At 40.1% G+C, this 20,550-nt stretch overlaps 1 protein-coding gene across 1 annotated transcript in view; it reads left to right on the forward strand.

The window, feature by feature from the left end:
* ST8SIA6 (ST8 alpha-N-acetyl-neuraminide alpha-2,8-sialyltransferase 6) overlaps positions 1 to 9,769 on the forward strand; it is a 45,892-nt gene extending 36,123 nt beyond the window's left edge. Inside the window, exon 9 of the mRNA XM_033062958.2 lies at positions 2,406 to 9,769. The gene's annotated coding sequence lies outside the window, so the exon portion shown is untranslated. The remainder of the gene's footprint in view (positions 1 to 2,405) is intronic.
* Positions 9,770 to 20,550: the final 10,781 nt, after the last annotated feature.

A 20,550-nucleotide genomic window follows, 5' to 3' on the forward strand; every position in this document is an offset into this window, starting at 1 on the left:
GAAGAATAAGTTATGCTGCCCTAATTTACACCTATATTTACAAAGAGTAAACCAAAGAAATGCTATTGGTATGAGCTACCATTCTACCAATAGTATTACCAACTATTAGAGATAATTGAAATTCTATTATGAGTATATTTTACTGAAGACAACCTTTTCTAATCTCTTTCTCAATCTCTTTCTCTTTTCAATTTCCATTTTATGTTCTTCTCCATGCTCTGTGTTCTTCCCTCTTATTGGTTAACTGGAGGTTCCTTACACCTGTAGGTGCCCACAGAAGGCTCAGGCAGAATCTCCCACATACATTACTGGACACAAAAATTTGCTGCTGTAAATGAGAAGTGAAGGAAGCTTCTCTTCTGGGAGCACCTATAGGGAGAGTATAATTGCATCCCAATTAATCATTTTTGGCAACATTGCTCCTATACACCATCCTTGCCATTGGAAAGGTGAATTTTTCTTATTGGATAGAGAGAATTGTCAGATGTGAGAGCCCTGTAGAGTCCCACAACGTGGGAAATTTTGCCTTAATATCCTCTCCTGTATCTTTATGATTATGTTCAACAGACATGTACAGGTTGTCGCTAAAGTTGGTACCCACCTATCACAGAGGGTCAAACAGAAAATGCAGCAACAGCAAAATCTTGAAATATAAGTAATTATCTTTATTATTTTTTGTTAAGTTACCAAATCATTTTTGCTCTGGCTCACAGCTGAAGGAAGTCTTATTTGTTCATTGGTTTAACCTGATAAGCCTGAAGGGCATGTCATTAGCTTCAAGTAAACGTAGGTTCAATGAGGTGAAATGTCCTGATTCATATTTTAAAAATAGGAAAAATAGTCTGATTAGAAAAATTGTCAGATGATAAATTAATCAGACTGGCATAAATTTGACTGCCCAGAAGCCTGGTTAAAATGCAAATTTTTGTCTGAGAATCCATCAGGTTTTCTGTTTGCTAGGAAAAGACAGTAGGGCAGATGAGTATGTGTGGCTTCAGCATACAAAACAGTGACATTAAGGCATCTGCTCAGAGGAGTCAGTCAACACGAAAAAACACAGAAAGGAAGAATGAAACTGAGACTCTGAGCCTAGGGAAGAAAATAGTGCTCAATTGTCTGAGCAGAAGGACTGAGGGAGGAGAGGTGTGCTGATGGCTACGAAGTAAGAACTGCTGATCTCTCAGCTGTGTATCTCACCTGGAAAGTAAAAAGTAGATATGAGTTTTTTAACTCCAACCAAACCATTAAATGTGATCTATTTCGGACAGAGAACAGCAGTGACTCCCTCCACTCAAGGTGGAGCTGCCAGAGCAGAATCCTGAGAAGCAGGGGGATACCTGCTTACTTTCTCAGGGACTAGCATCAAAAAGAATATTGTTTTCCAAGCTCTGTCAACATGTGATATTTTTTTAATCTTGAAATTTGCTGCAATCCAAGTAAGTGATAAATACTGTTGCACATAACTTATTTATAACTGTAGAATGCCAACATGAGCTTAAATTCTACTGCAATTCTTTTATGCTTGTGGTGTCCCAATGTAGCTAGCATACATTTCACTTTTAATTACCTTGAGAAAAATGATACCACATTTTAAAATAAGGACACCTCTGGTTCCTGTCAGACAGCCAAACTGCAGACTATTCTTGATTTGGGCAAATATTATCTGATGTGTAATTATTAGATATGGAAAGAAAGGTTTTCTGCCTTAGAACCCCTGCAGTACAGCTTTTAAGTGCACACTTTGCTCATGCATTCAGTGAATTAAATTTACATGTTAAGAATAATGTCAGTAATGAAACAAGTGGAGATAAATTTAGTAGGTTTAGTTAAAACCTATGAGAATAGAAAAGTATGGGTTAAATCAAATTAGAATTTATGTTAGGTTTCAGTTCAAATGAAGAAGTACATACATATCTAGAAGGGTTTTGGTTTTGTTTTCCACAGCACAACTATCCTGTTGAAGAAACAGAATAATTGCAATCTCTGGCGATTTCAAAATATGAGTATGATAATATAAATTATAAACATATCCACATTCAAATTAGCAATGGGTGAGCCCCATGGAGATACTGGCTAGACCTAGCCTTGCTTAGCTTAGGAAGCCCAGGTGGGGTAAGCATGAGTGGTTCTGGGAGTGTTCAAATGAAGGAGTCCTCCTTTAGAAAGAGCAAACACTCGAGTTAGACCAGGCATAAGTATTCCAGCTTAACCAAGAGAATTCTGAGAGCCTGTGATTCTCTATAGTAGATCTCATAGACTCATAGCCTGGAATGCAGATGAAAAGCTGATGCAGAAGGTGCAATGCATACACAGAAGACTAAACTATTGGCTTATTTCAAGAATAACAAGCAGTTTTTCTACTATACAAGAAATATCAATAACATATTTTATTGTTTTAATTTCAGGGTGATGATCCTAAGGAGACAATTTGTGTATCTCAGCAGTTCGGTGATGGATTTGATCTGATGTGATTTTGTGAGCATTAAACTGCATTATTACAGTAGAGAAATATTTTACGCTTGGGGAGAAAAGGGAGTGATTTTTTCACACAATAACTGCTACATTTACAAATTTTGAGTGATTCTTTCAAATGCAAAGAAAAAATTATTTGGAAAATTCTGAAACTCCTATCTGCTGGTTTAATGGTAGCAAAGCACAATCTCAGGATGGTGGCAATATGTGACATTCATCATGTTTTGTTTCTTAGAGGATCATTAAAATATTTTGGCCTAAGATCTCTGGTTTTGTTGATATCATATATTGTAGGCAATATTCTCTGCATGAATTGGCAGTGAACATTTTCAATTAAGAACTTCATCCTGTAAATACTGGCATTTGTCTACATGAGAGAAGTGATGAGAAGAGCTGCAGAGGACTAATTCATTCAGAGCCATGTCAGTCTTAGTTAGTCCCAGGGTGCACAGATGAGAAAATCCCTCAGGTCAGAGGTAGTTAAGTGGTTTATGGGCTTTCATTTTGTGGGCAGTAAGTAGTGCTGTGGATTTAATGGGCTTTCATTTTGTGAGCAATAGATGATGCTGTGGATTTAATGGGATCACTCATATGAGTGATGTTAATTCTGAGAACAAGTGTATGAAGGACCAGAGCTTTATAATTATTTATAAACCACTTTCCTTGCTTGTGTTCCTGTGTAAGGTCCACTTCAGCTCTAAATGAGGACCGTCAACCTGGTTCCACACTACAATCCCCAGAGTCCTGATAGGGCATGACTTTGCACACATTCTTGCTATTCCTTCTCTGTGTCTTGGCTGATACATGAGATGGAATTTCCATTAGAAAGATGATGGGTACCGAGCCTATAATTAAATTTCTTTTCATGTAATATAGTATTCAAATGTGACTGCAGATAATGAAACTGCACTAAGCATTATTAGAAGAATGTTCCTCTAACCATCAATCCCAAGCTCTTCTACACCAGGATCTATGAGAAAACTGACCACATTTCCCTAATTTACAACCTGTGTAGTTCTTTAAGTTTTCCATATGGTCCAGAATACCTGTGGAGCAACATCCTGCAGCAAGAGAAAGTGAAATATCAGCCCAGTGGAAAGAATCGCTTTGACATTTATGGGAGCTTTGACAAAGAGTTGTACCCTAGTTTTTACTACTTGTAGCTTATATGTTCTACTGCACACACACAAAAAAAAACCAACCAAGAAAGCAAACAAAATTTAAAAATTGTAATAACCAGATTCTGTTAAGAATTTCACAGACTCTTTTGAGAGTCCATTGAATGGTCAGTTCAAAGATAGAATGTCCTTCTTTTACACTCAGATACTATGAGGTATTTTGTTTATTAAAATTCCTTTTTCTACTGCAGCATTAAATCCCAAATCAACTGATTTAAAGAACATTCAGTATTCCACTCTTTGAGGATTATATCTGCAAAAAAAAATTCCTACTTAATTGAATTGTACTTTATGAATTAAAGTTCAGAAAAGCCTTTTAGATGTATACTTCATAAGAGCATTACTGCATGTAATATTTGAAAGCTTACCTTGCAGCAGTTTTATAATCACATAAACACTCCTGGAAGTATTAGAATCAATCATTATGGTTACAGGTCTGTTGATTGAGATACATTCAGCATCTGGATCTATTTCCAGGATAATGATATCAGAATCCAATATTACTCCTACCCAAGCAGAAGTGTCCATAAATTCTGGCTGCAAATATCAGCATTAAAGTCCATTTTTGAAAATAAGGGGTTTTAAAAAATACACAGTGCTTTGGGACAATAACTGATGCTACTAATATACATGTGGACCTCCGAGAGTCAGTAGAGCCTTTAACAGAAAAAAAGACAACAGAATTGAGCTGATGAGTCCATCTGCATTTACCAGCTGGTAACTGGAAGAGGGGAGCACAGGGGTTTGATTTACTCTGATCTGTTCCAGTTCCAGCACCACAATTCACATTTTTTCTTCACCAGCAGTGAGATTTTTGCTATTTTCTGACCACAGGAAACTGCTGCTCATGAGCAGAGAGCTGGCTGCTGCAAGAACCTGCACCCATGTTATAACTGTTATAGATAATTGCCTACTGCAACATCCTAGTTATAGATCAAAAAACAATTTGGTCCCAAAAGAGCATCTCCTCTGCTATAACTCACTCACATAGAGTGTTTTAATGGAAGCTGTGCAAAGTGATATACTTATCCTTTGGGTGATGCAAACAGCTGAGGTTGAGGAGAACCTTGCTGCATTTCATCCAGACAAAGGCACACCTGTCTTCATATAAGGACTGTAACTTATTCCAGTCTAATGTAGAGCAGTGAGGTGATCTTGGCTGCGTAGCAGCTACATGGTTTGTCTTGGGGAAAATTCATACATCTTTTACAGGTTCTTACATTGTATCCAGAACAATTGTAAGTGCTCTATGCGCACACAGAGATAATGCAAGATCATTCATTGCTGGACTAAGTTCAATCAACTACCCAACTTGAGTAAAGGGGCAAAACCTGGTTGTGTTAGGTAGAAGATGTGGAGAGGAGAAAATGAAATTTATTTGCAGTGAAGAAGCAACTTTTTTCAAAAGCAGTTGTTAGTACCATGTTGCACTGCCTAAGTGAATAAAGGTAAACAGTCTACCCTGACACACCACAAAGAGCTGAAGTTACTGTGTGTCAGAACTATTTCTGTGCAGATACATTATCTGAAGCACACATGTATTAGTAACTGGAAAGATCATCAGAATACATTTTAAGAGAGGCTTAGCCAAAAAGAAGAAATCTATTCTGGCTTCCTTGACAAAAGAGGTCTTAACAGAAGGGATGTGATGTAGCACTTACAATTAAGAGCAAATGGAAATTTCTGTAGTAAAAGCCACTGACTTTTTAGCACTGTTTCCACAAATTTTAAACTTGCCAATGACTTGAAGGCCTGATTCTGCACGCTCTCAAGGCACTCAGTGATTTATGTGGATCACAGGGCTGATAAGAAATGCTTGAAGGAATTGTTGACCTTTCTATCCTTTCCTACTTATGCTCTTAACTCTCCACAGAATAAAACATACTCTATTACAGTTTAGATTAAGATCCTCAGGATACTCAGGCCTTGCTCCAACCACTAAGTATGAGATGTTAGTTGCGTCCACTTCACTCTACAGGAGGGCAGACATTGTATTCAGCTTTATTATAGCTACTGGTGCTGGGTGGATGGGTCGTGTTAATTTGGGTGCAGCCTGCGCAAGTTAATAGCGGCATTTCTGCATCACAGGGTACCATTAGATTGATAAGACTTGCTGAAGTACACTCACTGTGGGAAATGCTGATTTTTTGGGTAGCTGAATACATTATTTCTCATTTATTTTGCACCTGTGGCAGGTTAATAATAACAAATGGATTTTGTACCTGGGAATGTTCATGACACTTTTGCAAGACTGAGCCAACATCAGTTTGGATTAATGATTCTAGACCAAAGGTTGGTAAGGACCTTTCAAATCTCTCTATTTCACATCAGGAATATTCAGTTTTAGGGTTTGTGGACCTCCAAAGCTGTCACATGCTGTGGAGTGAATATTGAGATTAAATAGTTTTCTAAAGATAGAAACACTGACTGTGTGCTAATATTTCCACTGTACCTTTGCAGAAGCTGACAGTGTCCTTGCATGACTCCATCACAGCACCACTAGTTTAAGCCTGCCTGGCTGCTTTTATTCCTTTTTCTCCTCTGAATCTCTGATGCCTCCTCCTTCAGGATCCAGTGCTGTCTTGAGTTGGTTATTTGTCTTTACCTGGTGGAGTGCTATGCAGCCCTGTTTAGTGTCAGTTTGGGAGTTTGTGTGACTGTGAATCAAACATTGCTACGCTTACAGCACAGTAAAACATGCTGTAAACGTCTGGGTTTACACCTCAAGGAAGGCAGCGTGGTGTGATATTCATGTTTCCTAACTGGAGGTGCTAGAGTTGGTCTGTAGCTCTATGGTGACTCAAGCTGGAATGGCTGCAAGGTCCAGTCCCCATTCTTGTGCTGCTCCCCTCCCTTCATGCTGTGTCTGACCTCTGACACCAAGCTGTTTTGGCACACTGAGATGGCAAAACCCTGCCATGGCAACAGAATGCGAAAATTGGTTCATGCTAAGAAATGGGGGAATTTCACAATCAAAGCAAAGGAGAGGGGAAAGGCTGTGCAGATAGGATTGTAGGGACATAACAGGTGTCTTTTGTTAGCTGACCTAGAGGTCCGCTGAGAGCTTGTCCAGGTTCACAAGGTAACATCTCCGAGGGTCTGCCTGGTCAGAAGGGAGAGATGGGCCCCTGCAAGGGGGATTGGCAGCACAGTAGCTGTTCCGGTGTGCTAAATCCCATCTCTCCCTGTGGTACCAGCAGGTGCTTAAGGCATCAACACTGAGGACTCCAGGTGTCTATACGGTGTTTGTCATTGCTCACCTTTCTCTCTTTCCCATTACAGTAATTTTAACATGCTGGTGACACCAACAGATTCAGAAATGAGAAGCAGAAAAAATTCTCAGTTTGCTGATTGTAAACTTGCAAAAACTTGCTTGTTATTCAGCATTCCTTTGTTTTCAGCCTCTTCTAATCCCAGCTCCTAAAACAGTATCTGCAGAGAACAGAGGTGAATGAAACCTGAGGGGGTTGAGACCAGTTACTCTCACTTTGATTCTCTATCCTTTGTACAGTAATGAGATGACTGACAAACCACCATTCTTGACAAAAGATGAAATTTTCTCTCTTGATTGATTCAGGAAAAAAAACTATATTATCAAGACGACTTCTTACCTTCTGTGGCTCTCTAAATTACTAGCAAAATATTCCTATTGTTAGGTATTAGTTGATTTTATTCAGTGCAAATACCTGGATCAGTTAATTCATCTGGGTTAATTGAGCATGTACACCTTGAACCTGCGCAGACTCCTTAGTGGAGCTGCAGCCTAACTCAGCAATCTAGGTTTCGATCCATTTGACCTAGAGATCTTTTTTTGCCCTGTCACTTGCTCTCCTGTGACAAATTTGTGGGGGGAGGTCCTGAATATCCATGCAGTAGCTCCTCCAGGGACACTCAGGTCCACAAAGCACACATCCACCTGTGTACAGGAATCTGTGAGGCCAAACCCAAAGAATATTCTGTGGAGTGCTTTATTCTGAAACAGCCCTATCTCAAACAGCTGATAGCCACTTACTAGCCAACAACAGTGACAAGGGGGCATGTAGTTACTTTAGAAGGCCCAACTCTTTATTTTGAATTCTGTCATTCTAGGCAAGATCACCCTTCTCTGAGCTTCTGGACAGAAAAATTTCAAATGCTGCTAATCTCTCAGAGTGCTCTGGGGAAATCCTTAAGGCTTTTCACCCACAACATATAACAAGTGGGCAGATTTCTATTTATTAACCTTTGTTCCAGATTTCCATAAAGTATTTAATTGGCTCGAAATTATCATTATGATCAAGTAGAGCAGAAACGCTCTGTAGCATGCCACTAAACAAAGGGACTATTGCTGTTACTTTGTGGTCTCCTTTCATAGGGCACATTTCAGAATACCTTCCTATTCTGGGAACGTGGCTCACCAGAGGAGTGACCCAGGGTTACTGGGTTACAGCTACAGGGGTAGCAGCCTGTCAGTGTGCACTTGGTGTCGAGATTCCTGCACTGCAGCAAGAGCTTAACACGGTGGGAGTACATCAGCTTGAGTTTGCCATTGACCAAGGAGTCAGTGTAGTGCTGTGATGTGTGGTGATTGAGCTCACATCATTCTGAGCACAAGCAATAACTGCCCTTGGGTAGCAGATGTTGGCAGATAGTGGTTTAAGGATGAAAACAGTCTGTGAAATACAAGGAGTGGCACCCTCACGTTTCTGTCAAAGGAACGTTCAAGTCTGTCTTTTGCTAAATCCTGATGTACCTGCAGCAATACATTAGTATTTGTTGCTGCACCTGGTACTTCTGTGTCTTGCCTTTGTTTCATCCCTCTCTTCTCCAACGAGGGAGAAAACTCGCAACACATGATGGAAGTATTTAATGATCCCATCATGCTTTCAAGGCAAGAGCCCATCAGAATGAATCATGCAAATGGTTGTGACAGGATAGCCTATTGTCAATATTGCAGGGCTTAAATTCCTCACTGTTCACTTTAGTCCCTGACAAGAAGAGATTCTTCACAGCAAGTCTGTAGGCCAACAGCATGCTAGACTTCTCAGCTCTTAGCTTGACTGTGAGATGTTTCCCTAAAAACACTTCTTCCTTGGTGTATTTACTGTCAGTGTTTACAAAACAAACACATTCTTGAATTCTTGCGCCATTGAAGTATAACAGCTGACATTTATGCATTTTTATATGTACTGTTTATATAGTGGCTTCATATGTATTCTTTATGCTAATATTTTTGATATTCTTTTGAGTACCTAATTAAAATTATTTTAAATATTCATCTTTTTTACTGCCACCAGTGTAAAGCGTGTGGGAAGTTACATAATGTCACCAAAAGAAACAGTCATACAAGCCAAAATAATTTTAAGGGTATTTGACTGATTTCTGGAGGAGTATTTTCATTTAGTCTTATGGACGCTTGCATCTTAGATTTACCTTTCTAAGATAGGTCTGAGAGGCAACCTCTGCTTCTGATTTAGTTCAAGATCTGCAAGGGACAAAACAGTTAAATGGAGAGGTCCTATACAGGGCTGCTCCTCAGAGATGGCAAATGCATGGCTTTTCAGAGGTTGGTCCATGTAAATGTAATAGCTTTTGCCCAGAGGTGTCTCTTAAAATGTGTATTGTTTGCATTCATTTCAGCTCCATTCTTTCCAATGCAATTGTCAAAGCAGAGCTTATTCCCCCGTGGAGCTGGTATAATTGTGCTTCTCCACATGCACCAAGCTCTCTAAAGCTGCTAGTGTAGGCTCTGCTACTGCTGTTCCAAAAAGGTTCCTCAAATTCTCTCAGTGCTGAACTTATTTATGTTTTCAGATGTGAAATTGATATTGTCTGAGTAGAATGTGTGCAGTGTAATGTAGAAATGTCTCTGCGCAGGGTTTAGGAGGAGGCAGGAACCCCTCAGCTGTGTGTGTGCTTTTATTACAGAAAACTAAGATGAAGTTGTATTGTTGAGTCATCTGTTACAGCTGGTTTAATTTGTACTTTGTTTTCATGTTTTAAGTGCCTGATGATTTTTTTGTCAAGGAGGCAATGTTTTCACTGTTACAAGGCATACTTAGGATTCTGTACTTGTTACCTGTTCTGTAATAGAATATTTTTGCTATTTATGTTTGGAAATAAAGACTTATTAGGCATAATTGTGGTGGGTTTTTCTTTTGTGCATTCCTGAGACTAAACAACCAAAAATATGTCTCCAGAGGTAGCAGCATAGAGAATGCATTAGTCTGAATCCCTGGAACAGTATTAGACACTGACAGTAGAAATGTAGACAGCTGTACAAGGAAAAAAGCAAACTGTGCTTAAAAGCAAGTATTGGGGATTGGGGCACTGGTGCACGTGTAAATATCTGTTGCTTAAACGGTACCTTCAAGTAATTTCAGTCTCTTCTGTTCTTGAATGGCAACACAATTAACCATCTTCTTTTATTATTTCAAGTCATTATTTTAAATACTTTCAAAAATTATTTATTGAAGAAACATCAAAAAGGAAAGGAAAGGAAAGGAAAGGAAAGGAAAGGAAAGGAAAGGAAAGGAAAGGAAAGGAAAGGAAAGGAAAGGAAAGGAAAGGAAAGGAAAGGAAAGGAAAGGAAAGGAAAGGAAAGGAAAGGAAAGGAAAGGAAAGGAAAGGAAAGGAAAGGAAAGGAAAGGAAAGGAAAGGAAAGGAAAGGAAAGGAAAGGAAAGGAAAGGAAAGGAAACAAGAAAACACAATTGTCACCATCTTCCTCTGAAAATAGCTCTTAAATTTGAAAACTATCTCTAAAAATAACTAAATGCTTTAAAAATAATGATTAATGGAAAATGTTTAAACAACAGACGCAGAAGTTTTTTTATACAAAACACTGACTAGGAGTACATCTAGTAGATGTGTATCTAGTAGATTACTATGCATGTTTTAGTCACTTATGTCGGGATCTTTTCTTAACATAGGTTTTGGTCACATACAAAGATGCTTGCAGTGGATGAATTTCAAACAGATAAAGTTCAGTGAAAGAATTTTCCCTCCAAGTGTTTACTTTTTACTTTTGGACAGAAGGCACTTGTAGAACGTCTGCGCCACTTACTGTGACTTCTCCAAATAGAAGCTGACTGCCTCCTTAAGTCAGGTCAAATATGTACATGCAGCTGTTTTGTGAGGAGGAGTATTATCCTTTAGGGCCCTCTAGGGACTGAACTGCAATTGCCAAATTTTATTGCAGACAGAACAGAGGTTTAGAACTGAAAGCTTTTATTTGGCCTCATGGACCATCAAATGGCTTCTGCCTGAAGATAAAGTTCTGGATCTTTGTGTCCTACCTCCCTCTCATAGTGCATGAGTCTTTCAGTGATGATCAGAACCAAAGGGTTTCTTTTGTTTGCTGTGCTGGCAGCTGGTATGGCATAGATGAGTGATGCAGATGCAAATGTGTCCCCATAATCAGAGCAGGTTGTAAATCAGAAGTGTGATTTCTGCTGAGGAAGGTGTCTTAGATTGAGTTTAACCATCTCAAATATTTATGAGCAGCCAAATGTTGAAAGAGCAGCACTTCCAGGTGATTCAGACTGCTTGATGCAAGTACAGAATAACTGAATGGAGCCCTAGACAAAGCATTGCCTTGTTTTTATCCTCTATTTAGAAGGGGAGCAGTCTGGGAAAAGATGAGAAGAGGAGAGTGGGAGGGAAGTGGTTGTGCACTGAGTCCCTGTCCTGGAATGGTAGTACCTCTGGATCACACCAAGTGCAAACCATGTTCCTAGGGGCAGAGCACCTACCACCAGCTCTCCTGCTGTGAGAAATACTTGGTCACTGGGGTTAGAAGGGCTTTAGAAGGAATGTTCCCAGGAGCCATTATATGGTCCAAGACCAGGTTACATTTTCCTCTTGTCTCTGTTAGGCAAAGTGTCATGTGAAGGTTTTTACAAAATGAGGGCACTGGCTTAGTCCAGAAGAAGAGAAGGGCCAAAGTCCACAAGCTAAAAGACATGGCAGTGGGCTAGGGAGTCTGGAATCACAGTCACAGCCCTGCCAGCAGCTGGAAAAATACACAAATGAGCTGAGGACATCTTAAAAGGTGAGGAGAAATTGCCTCCTTCTCAAGGATCCTAGTATGCCCATGTTCTGGTAACTAAATGTGCCTGAGTTTTGAAATACATGGCTAATTAGTTCTAGCTTGCCTCTTCCATCCTGTATCAAGTGTTTATGTCATCCTCACTCTGCAGCAGAGCAAATTAATACTGAATAGGAATGTTAAGGTCTCATGGCCACTGCAAACTGATGGATGGAACCATCTGGTTAATGGAGATACCATAATGAATGCATTAGTTCTTAAGTATAGCATGGCAGATACTTTATCATGTAAGTTTAAAAAAAAAAAAAAGAGACTCCAGTGAGGACTGAATTTAAACTGCTGTCTGTTTTCTACAGCACAGGGAAGCAAAGCTGAATTAGTCCAGGAGCTCACATACTGCTGCTGTCATCAGAGGAAGAAATGCTGGATGTGCTGGGAAAATTACATGAGTATTAGAAATGGAATAACTTTCATATTTGAAATTACTTCTATTAGGTAATTTGAGAGACTGTTAAGGCAAAAATATTCTGACTGAATTTTAAGCACAGTGCTGCTTGTGTAAATCCAGCCCTGCAGGGATATTGGTACTTTTTGTTTAGCTTTTAATCTTTGTAAGGACAAAAATTGCTCTTTTATTATGTGTAGAGTTTTAATAAAGTAAAATCACTCAGTGAAGGTCCCTCTGTGTGAAGTGCCCCTTTAGTACTGATAGTTTCTTTTGAACAATATGAATTGTGCAAAAACTTTTGTGAGCCCAAGCACGACCCCAGGAGTGGGCACTCCCACTGTGTGTGCCCTCTTACAGCGCACGGCCACAGCTCGTGCCTCTGGGCTGCTGCCAGCCCCCACCCTCGGGTTCCTGCCTGGAAAGTAGCAGCAATTGGCCTGAGTCACCTGTAGGAGGGGAAGGACTTGAGGTTACCGGTGGTATACTGCCTCAGTAAATGTCCTGAAGTTGGATTATGACCCAAAAGACAAGCAAAAAGGCTCTTCTCTAGCTGGATTTTAAATTAGTTGGTTCCCTTAAAAATATATATATATCTATATATGTATTTTTTTTTACACTCTCAGGAAAGGTTTCAAGGCTGGATCAAAAAAAAAAAAAAAAGACTATGATGTTCTCTAAGGCATTGGAGTAGAAGAGTAATAGACAAGGTTTAAGATACTCTGGATATGCTTGTGGGAAAGTTATGAAGGAAGGATGAGGGGGTGTGATTATTAAGCGGCAGAGGGAGCGACTTAAAATGGAAGATTGCAGTACTCTGACGTTGAATTCACAGTTCTCCATCAAATGCTGGTGTAAAATAACTGTGTTTAAAGAAGCCAAACATGTTGGAGCACTAAATGGGCAAGAGTAGGAGGCAGATGGGCACTTCACCTTGCTGTAAAGCTGAGTGAGGTGGCAGAAGGAAATAGCTCTAGACCATCTCACCACCCACAGTCTCCAGTTCAAGGCAGGGAGACTTTATGCCAAGCTCCATGGTCCTTTAAGTACAGGAGACTCCTTCATAGTCAGAGTGACTACTTTATATATAAATTCCTACATCATAAACACCTACATTTACTAGACCAGTCCCACCATGTCCTACACTTTCCCAATCTACATTGAATGATTTTTCAACAGTGCCTGAATCATAGAGCTCTGAACTCTGTTAGTCCTGTTTGCTTTGATGTAATACAGATAATAATTTCTAGGATGAAATCTCTTTTTCTGAATACATTTAATATCTTTCAGAAGAGTCTAAAACAGAGAGTCTAGAGTCTTAGAGTCTAGAAACTCAAAGAATATTAACTTAGAGCATTTTTCAAGTTCATCTTACTTGCAGTCCATTAAAGTGAAGTGACAACTGAGGTATGACATGAAGTAATTATACTGATTGTATTGTATGTGCTCTGCAGGAGCCGAATGATTTGCTGAGGATATTAATTTCAAAAGTCAGACAACAAGAGATCAGCTGAGATGAAAGATCACTGCAAAGTGACCTCAGATCAGGAGAAAAGAAAAAGAAGAGAGGGGAGTGTGGCCCAGCTGAAGAGTTCCACGCTGTATGGTGTAGCAGCGAACTGAAGTAGGTGCATTTTGACACCAAAGGTGGTTTCCATGGAACTGACTGCGGGTGTCATCACTACAGCTCAAAGTCACCACTGTGAATTCCTTTTATGGCCAGTGGAATATAATACAACTGGCTTGTTTAGGTGTCTAAATTAGCTCGTGATAAATCCTAGATTCCCCGGTTTATGGAGGGAGTGTAGAGTGACTAGCTGGGCCATCACATTCAGTGTGCTGGCCCATAGTTCAGTGTTCCACTCTGAGGGAGTGGCTGAAATGCAGGTGCAACCCCAGACTGAACTACCACCTTCCTTATTCATACACAGCCATGTATGAGGCCCGATCAACACCCTGTGACATTACACCTCATGAATGGGGAAATAGTAGCTGAGTAGCAGACTGTATAACATCCCTTAGAGGCAGCATATAATGAGATCAGGTTGATAAGGATTCTCTGAGAGAATAGGTACAGATTAACTTTTGTGAAAAACAAACCTAGTGAACTTAATTTCTTTGACCTCTAAAACAATTTTCACAGTCACAAAAAGCTAATCAGAATGTAAAAGCTTTTTATCAAATATTCATTGTTGGACATTGAATCAGTATTGGATTTGTGTACTTGAACTGCTGTGCAGCCCTGAATAGACACATTGGAAGTGGTTTAATCCAATTATACTCTGGCTTTAGCTTAATTTGTCAATCTAGCGGTGCAAGTCAAACAGCTTTCCCTTTGGGATTTTCACTGCTTTGCTTGGATAAATTCGTTTGCAAGGCATAAAGTAACTGTGAGTCTGAGGACCTCTGGGACCAGGGAGTTCTTCCTGAGGATGCCAGAACCTGGAGGTAAGCAACAGTAACCTGGAAGCAGTTCTCAGTGTAACACAACACTACAAAGAGAATGTCATGAAGCTTGACTGGGCAGCGTATTCATTGAATCTGGATACTGACACTCAGAGAAGAGGTAAGCAGTAGTAAAACCATGATTTTGTGCTAACAGGAACACCCCCATGCCCCCTTTGTCAATATGTTCCACATGGATTCATCTGCCATTTGTCAGAAAGAGCGTCAAACTACTTTAGCTTCACTAAAATGTTGAACTTGGTCAATAAACAATGTTCCGGTACACCTAGATCAAAACAAAAGTCTGCAATCATCAGGGTTATCACTGCTACTCACAAACTTCATACAAAAATACAGGCAGTCCCTGAGCTGAAGGCCCTGGGCTCAAGGATTTTGAACACGTCCAAGGATCCCTGGCCCCTCGTGGTTTTGCTTGCTATGGCTCAGTCTGTACTGAAGAAAAACCTGACTATCCAGCTTGTCCCAGGGTAACCATTTGGACTGCTTTCTGTAGTGAGAAATAGGCCCTTTACCCTCTCTATCACTGTGCTTTTACATCCCCTGACAGCAGGAAGACAGTTTGAACAAGTGGTTTAGGGATTTGGCACCAAAAGTGAGTGAAAAGATCACCTTGCTTACTGGTTAAGGTTGTATCCTTGCATGGCACCATTAATTGCACCAGTACTCTGGCCTGTGTAGCACAGGCACTATCCACAGGTGATAGTGAGAAGGGGTGCCAACTAATTCCTGGCTATCAGGAATCTTTTCTCACTTTCCACATGCCTGGAATTGTGGTGAGACATTGCAGTTTGGAAGGAAGGATGCCTTTGTAGGGAACTTTTCAGTTTATGTAGTAGGAGTCGACATCAATCCCTGGCTTTTCCTATGGCAAACCATTTAGTCCTATATTATTCCCTCTCTGAAATGGGGACAGTAATGCTTGGTCTCCCAGCAGAGTTATGTGAGTAGATAGTACATCTTGAAGTCTATTTATGTCCTGTGTGATGGAGACCATGCATGACTGCAAATAGGCAGTATTTCCTGTCCCTGAAAATGTCAGTTTATCTCTTGCTGCTGTTTCACATACAGCTTAATCTATGCTTGGTTGGCTATGACATAAAGCACAACTGGACAGTTTAGATATACAGTACAATTATTATGACATTTAAATTACAAAGATAAAAAACATCAAAACATTAGGGAGAGAATTTACTTTTTTTTATCAGCTTTCCTCCTGCATTTTCTTACTATTAATTTTAAATCAGAAGTTCTTCTTTCATTCTGTAGTAATCACCCATCTCCAAGAAGTGAAAATACTCTTGCAAAACTAATAAATGAGAATCTATTTGCAAAGATATTTATTTATGCGCCTGGCACTTCAGGGTGCTTAGAGGGTAATCTCAAACTGTGAGCTCTGCACTGTGTAAATTTAGAAGCGATTTTTCTAAATGTCAAGTATTTATTACATGAAAAAAACATTTGGAGTGTAGAGCAGGTCCCCAGTGATATACAGTGCATTTAGGGAATGACTTCTTGGATGAACAGAAATAATATTTGAGAGATGAAAAGCAAATCGTCTATTTGAAATTGCTTTGAGTACATGGAAAGAAGCTTGAACAAAGGTAGAAGACCCATTCAGTATTTCGTTTTGTCTCATGCATAAAATAGTACTTTCCAAACCTTATAACCTTTATACCAATCTGTCTTTTCTCATCCTGCAGCACTTCTACCACCTCTGCTTCTCCTTCTTACCCTCGTATCAGCTCCAACAGGCTCCATTCAGACCACAGAATGCAGAATTTATTCATGTAGGATTTTACCCACATAATGCCTTACTACAAATGTCCACATATCTCTAAGTGTGAAGCAGTGAAGTGCAACTCTCTGACTGGAGGCTGATGATATGGAATATAAGGAACACTGATCTATTGTGAGAAGCCTGTGACGGCTGTTGTTTTGCATTGAAATATGAGAACCATCAGAAGCAAGGGATGGAAAAATTGAAGGTGGCCTTACAACAACATCAACCAGCTCCCTCAGCACTCAGTGGTACATCCCCTTGGGGCTCAGGACTCTATGTATGTCCACTTTGTTTAAGTGCTCTCTGACCTGATTCTCTTCCACCAAGGTACACCTTTCTTGCTCCAATCTTTCACACTGATCTCTGGGGATTCCTGAATTGTGTCCTTTTAGCAAAGGCTGAGGTGAAGACATGAAGTACCTCAGCCTTGTCCTGCATCACCAGAACATGTGCCCCTTTCAGCAGCAGGTCCACATTTTCAAGAGTCTTCTTTTTGCCTTTCAAATATTTATAGAAGCTTTTCTTGTTGCTCTTGACATTCTTTGCCAGAGTCAATTCTGGATGGCTTTGACTCTTTCCTAACCATGTCTCCTTGCTTAAAAGGTCTCTCTACATTTATTACAGGTTACTTGACCCTAATTCTACTTTCTGCATGCTTCATTTTGAGGTCTGAGTTTTTCCAGGAACTCCTTAATGATCCACACAGGTCCCCTGACATTTTTGCTTGACTTCCTGTTCTTTGGGGGGGGATTGTTCTTAAGCATAAGGAAGGTGATTGTTTAATATCAACCAGCTATCTTGGACCTCTCTTCCCTTTAGGTTTCTATCCCATGGGACTCTTTCAAGCAAATCCCAGAAGAGATCAAACTCTTCTCTCCTAAAGGCCAGGGTTGGGATCTTGGTCTTTGCCCTGCTGTCTTGTCTCAGGATACTTCACCATCTCTTGGTCATTGCAGTCTGTGCTCTTCCTCCAGCAGATGTTGGTATGGTGTCAGTCTGCTGTGAGGACCAGAGCCAGAGAATGGGAGGCTGTGAAAGGCCTCGTCTACTTGTTCTTCCTGATCAGAGAAGACACTCTCTACATCAGACACCTCCTTCCCCATGGGTATGCCTGATACCTTGGGCTGAGGCTGCTCCATCTGTCATTCCACAGCAGCCTGTCCTGTTCCCTGGCTAGGGGAGGTGGGACAGTCTGTGGTGGTAAAGTCATTCCCTGTCAGCCCATGTGGGAAGCATCTACAGTGCTTGTTCATCTGATGACAGTAAGTCAAGGTCTGTGGATAGAAGTCCTATGTTTTATTAGTCCATCTAATGAAGTTGGGGGAAAAGGACAAATTTTCATCTGAAAGCTTTTCTTCATGTCTGAAAGAGATGCTGTGAAGTTCAAAACGATTGCTTCAAATTCAGTTGGGTACATAGGAGCTCTACTACCTACAGAGGAAAAGGCAGCTAGAGAATTATGGGTTAAAGAAGAGAAAAGCTGAAAACATATCTAGAAAAGGAGACAAGTAATTTACAGCCTGTGAGGAAAGTGGAGAGGCTAGTGGTGGAAAGGATATAGCAGCTGAATGATATACACAGAAAAATAACCCCAAAAACAAACAAACAAACAAATCACAACAAACCCTAGAAGCCAGAAAAAATGAAAGTGCTGATTTGACTCAAAGATATTTTCTGAGACACTTTATGTCCTTGTTTCATGTTGGAATAGAGTTCCTTTTCTCTCTAGTACCTGGTACAGTTCACTGTTTTGGATTCACGGTGAAAATAATGTTGATAACACACTGATGGTTTGGTTGTTGCTGAGTAGTGCTTGCACTGAGCCAAGGATTTTTCAGTGTCTCATGCTCTGAAAGTGAGGAGATAGCTGGGACAGAGAAGAGCCAGGACAACTGATGAAAATGGCCAAAGGTATATTCCACACCACAGAACCTCATGCTCAGGATATAAACTGGGGGGAGTTGAGGAGCAGAGCTCAGCTCAGAGATGGGCTGGGCATCAGTCAGCAGGTGGTGAGAAATTGTATTGTGCATCACTTTTTCCTCCTGGATTTTATTCCTCTCTCTTTTTCTTTTTGTAATCTTCCTTTTTTTCATCATAATTAGTAGTAAGTAGTAGTAGTAACACTTTATACGTTATCTAAATTATTAAACTATTCTTATTTAAATCCCTGACTCTTTACTTCATCTGATTCTTCTCCTTATCCCACCAGGGATGAGGGGGCATAGAGCAAGCAAGTGGTGGTGTGGGACTTAGTTACTAGCTGAAGTTAAACCATGACACCGTATTAAACTGAGAACTGCCCACTATCATGTTGAAAAGCCTTCAAGAAAGAGGAAAAGGTAAAGGAAAAGGAAAAAACTCAGAAAAAGCACCACTCAAGTTTAAAAGGACAATGAAAGGAACTACTATACCTTGACATAAGTCATGTTCAAATGGGAAACCCAGAAAAATCTGGCAGTTGAAAAGTAGATGTCTAATGATATGGATCTTATTCAAGTGGCAAGCTACTAATAAAAAACACTTTCAGGCACATCCAAACCATGTCGTCTGCCAGAAATTTAGTGCAGCTTCAAGTGAGATAGTCAAGAAGTAGAAGGGTTACTCAGCAAAAATAAGAAAAAAACTTAGATGAATGCAGCTCATTAAGGAAAAGGTGAAGGAGCCCCTTGAGACAGATGAAGAACAATCTCAAACTGAAAAGGTTTTGAAACAAATCAATACATTGACAGGTAAGAAGAAGGCAGAACAGCAACCATCAAGCAGTTCTGCAGCGACTCAGCATGAAACTGCTAATTTGTGAACTGCAATGCCTCTGGTGTCAGAGGAACAGACAATGGCCAGTATAACTTCAGACTCTCTAACAGAGGCTCCAGGGTGATCCTGAAATCTACAGAGAATAATGCTAATGTTTTTACCTGGCAAGACCAGGAGGAATTGTGAGAGCAGCTGGGTAGGATTTCACATGCATTTTTTCCCAGGGAAGTCACATATCAGATGTGGTGGAAACCTCTATAGGATTATACAAGCTTTGTGTGTGAGGATGGTGCAGGTGGAAGATTTTGCCAAAAAATTTTGTATAACAATAACTTCAGATTTCTAAGAGATGCAAAGGTCATGTTCTCCCAGTTTTAAGCTAGAAGGTGGGAAATGACAGAAATAATGGAGAGCCTTCCCAGTGGAAGGAAGCTGTCAGTGGGCTGCCACAAGTATACATTGGACTTTACCATTCAGCACATTCCCCAGGGACCCAACCAAGGCTATCCAGCAGGTTGACAAAAGAAAAAAGGGCAATCAATATTAATGCTCAGCTCAAAGATGCAGAAGGGTATTGTGTTCCTAGATAACTGGGTGATCAAACGGGGAATGAAAATTTAATGGCAGTGACGGCAAAGTAAGGGGAAAAAATAACTCATATCTATTTATCCTTAGGAAACAGATCTTTGAGTCACTTCGGATAACTTTCTGAAAACATTAGCCCAGTACTGAGCAGTGATCAAAAAATTATCTAGGATATTTTTACTTGCTTTGAGCAAAACAGAAGTTCTCATTGTGTCACTCTGTATTGCTCCAATGCACATATTTTGAAGATCACATGTTCTTAGTCCCCTTGTTTTAAATAGATCAGAGCAGGACTGGAATGAGGAATAGAGTGATGAGGATTATTAGGGTTACAGGATGACTTCCTGATGAGAAGGCACTATAGATGTTGAAACATGCAAATGTGCTGGAGGAGAGTGAGTAGAAAGTCATAGACTCAGAGAATGTTTGGGGTTGGGAAAGACCTTAAAGATTATCTAGTTCCAACCTCCCTGCTGTGGATAGAGACACCTTTCATTAGATCAGGTGCTCACAGCCCCATCCAACCTGTCCTTGAACAGTTCCAGAGAAGGGAAATCTGTCAAATGAGGGATAACATGGAGGGGGTTAAGCTCAGGATGATTATTTACCAGGTTTCGTAACACAAGAACTCCTGAAAAGTCAACAAAATTATCAGACTATAAGGATAAAATAATCAAAAGGCAATGTTCTTCCCTGGTATACTGTCATATTATGAAATACACTCTGTTAGAAGCTAAAAATATAAAACTACTCCAATCAAGTCAGACTACTTCATCACTAGTCTGGATAAAGCCACTTTTCTTACGCCTTTTTCCCCAGCAAGCTCTGTAGGAGGCCAGG

Source organism: Catharus ustulatus, chromosome 1, assembly GCF_009819885.2.
Source record: "Catharus ustulatus isolate bCatUst1 chromosome 1, bCatUst1.pri.v2, whole genome shotgun sequence".
NCBI lineage: Eukaryota > Metazoa > Chordata > Aves > Passeriformes > Turdidae > Catharus > Catharus ustulatus.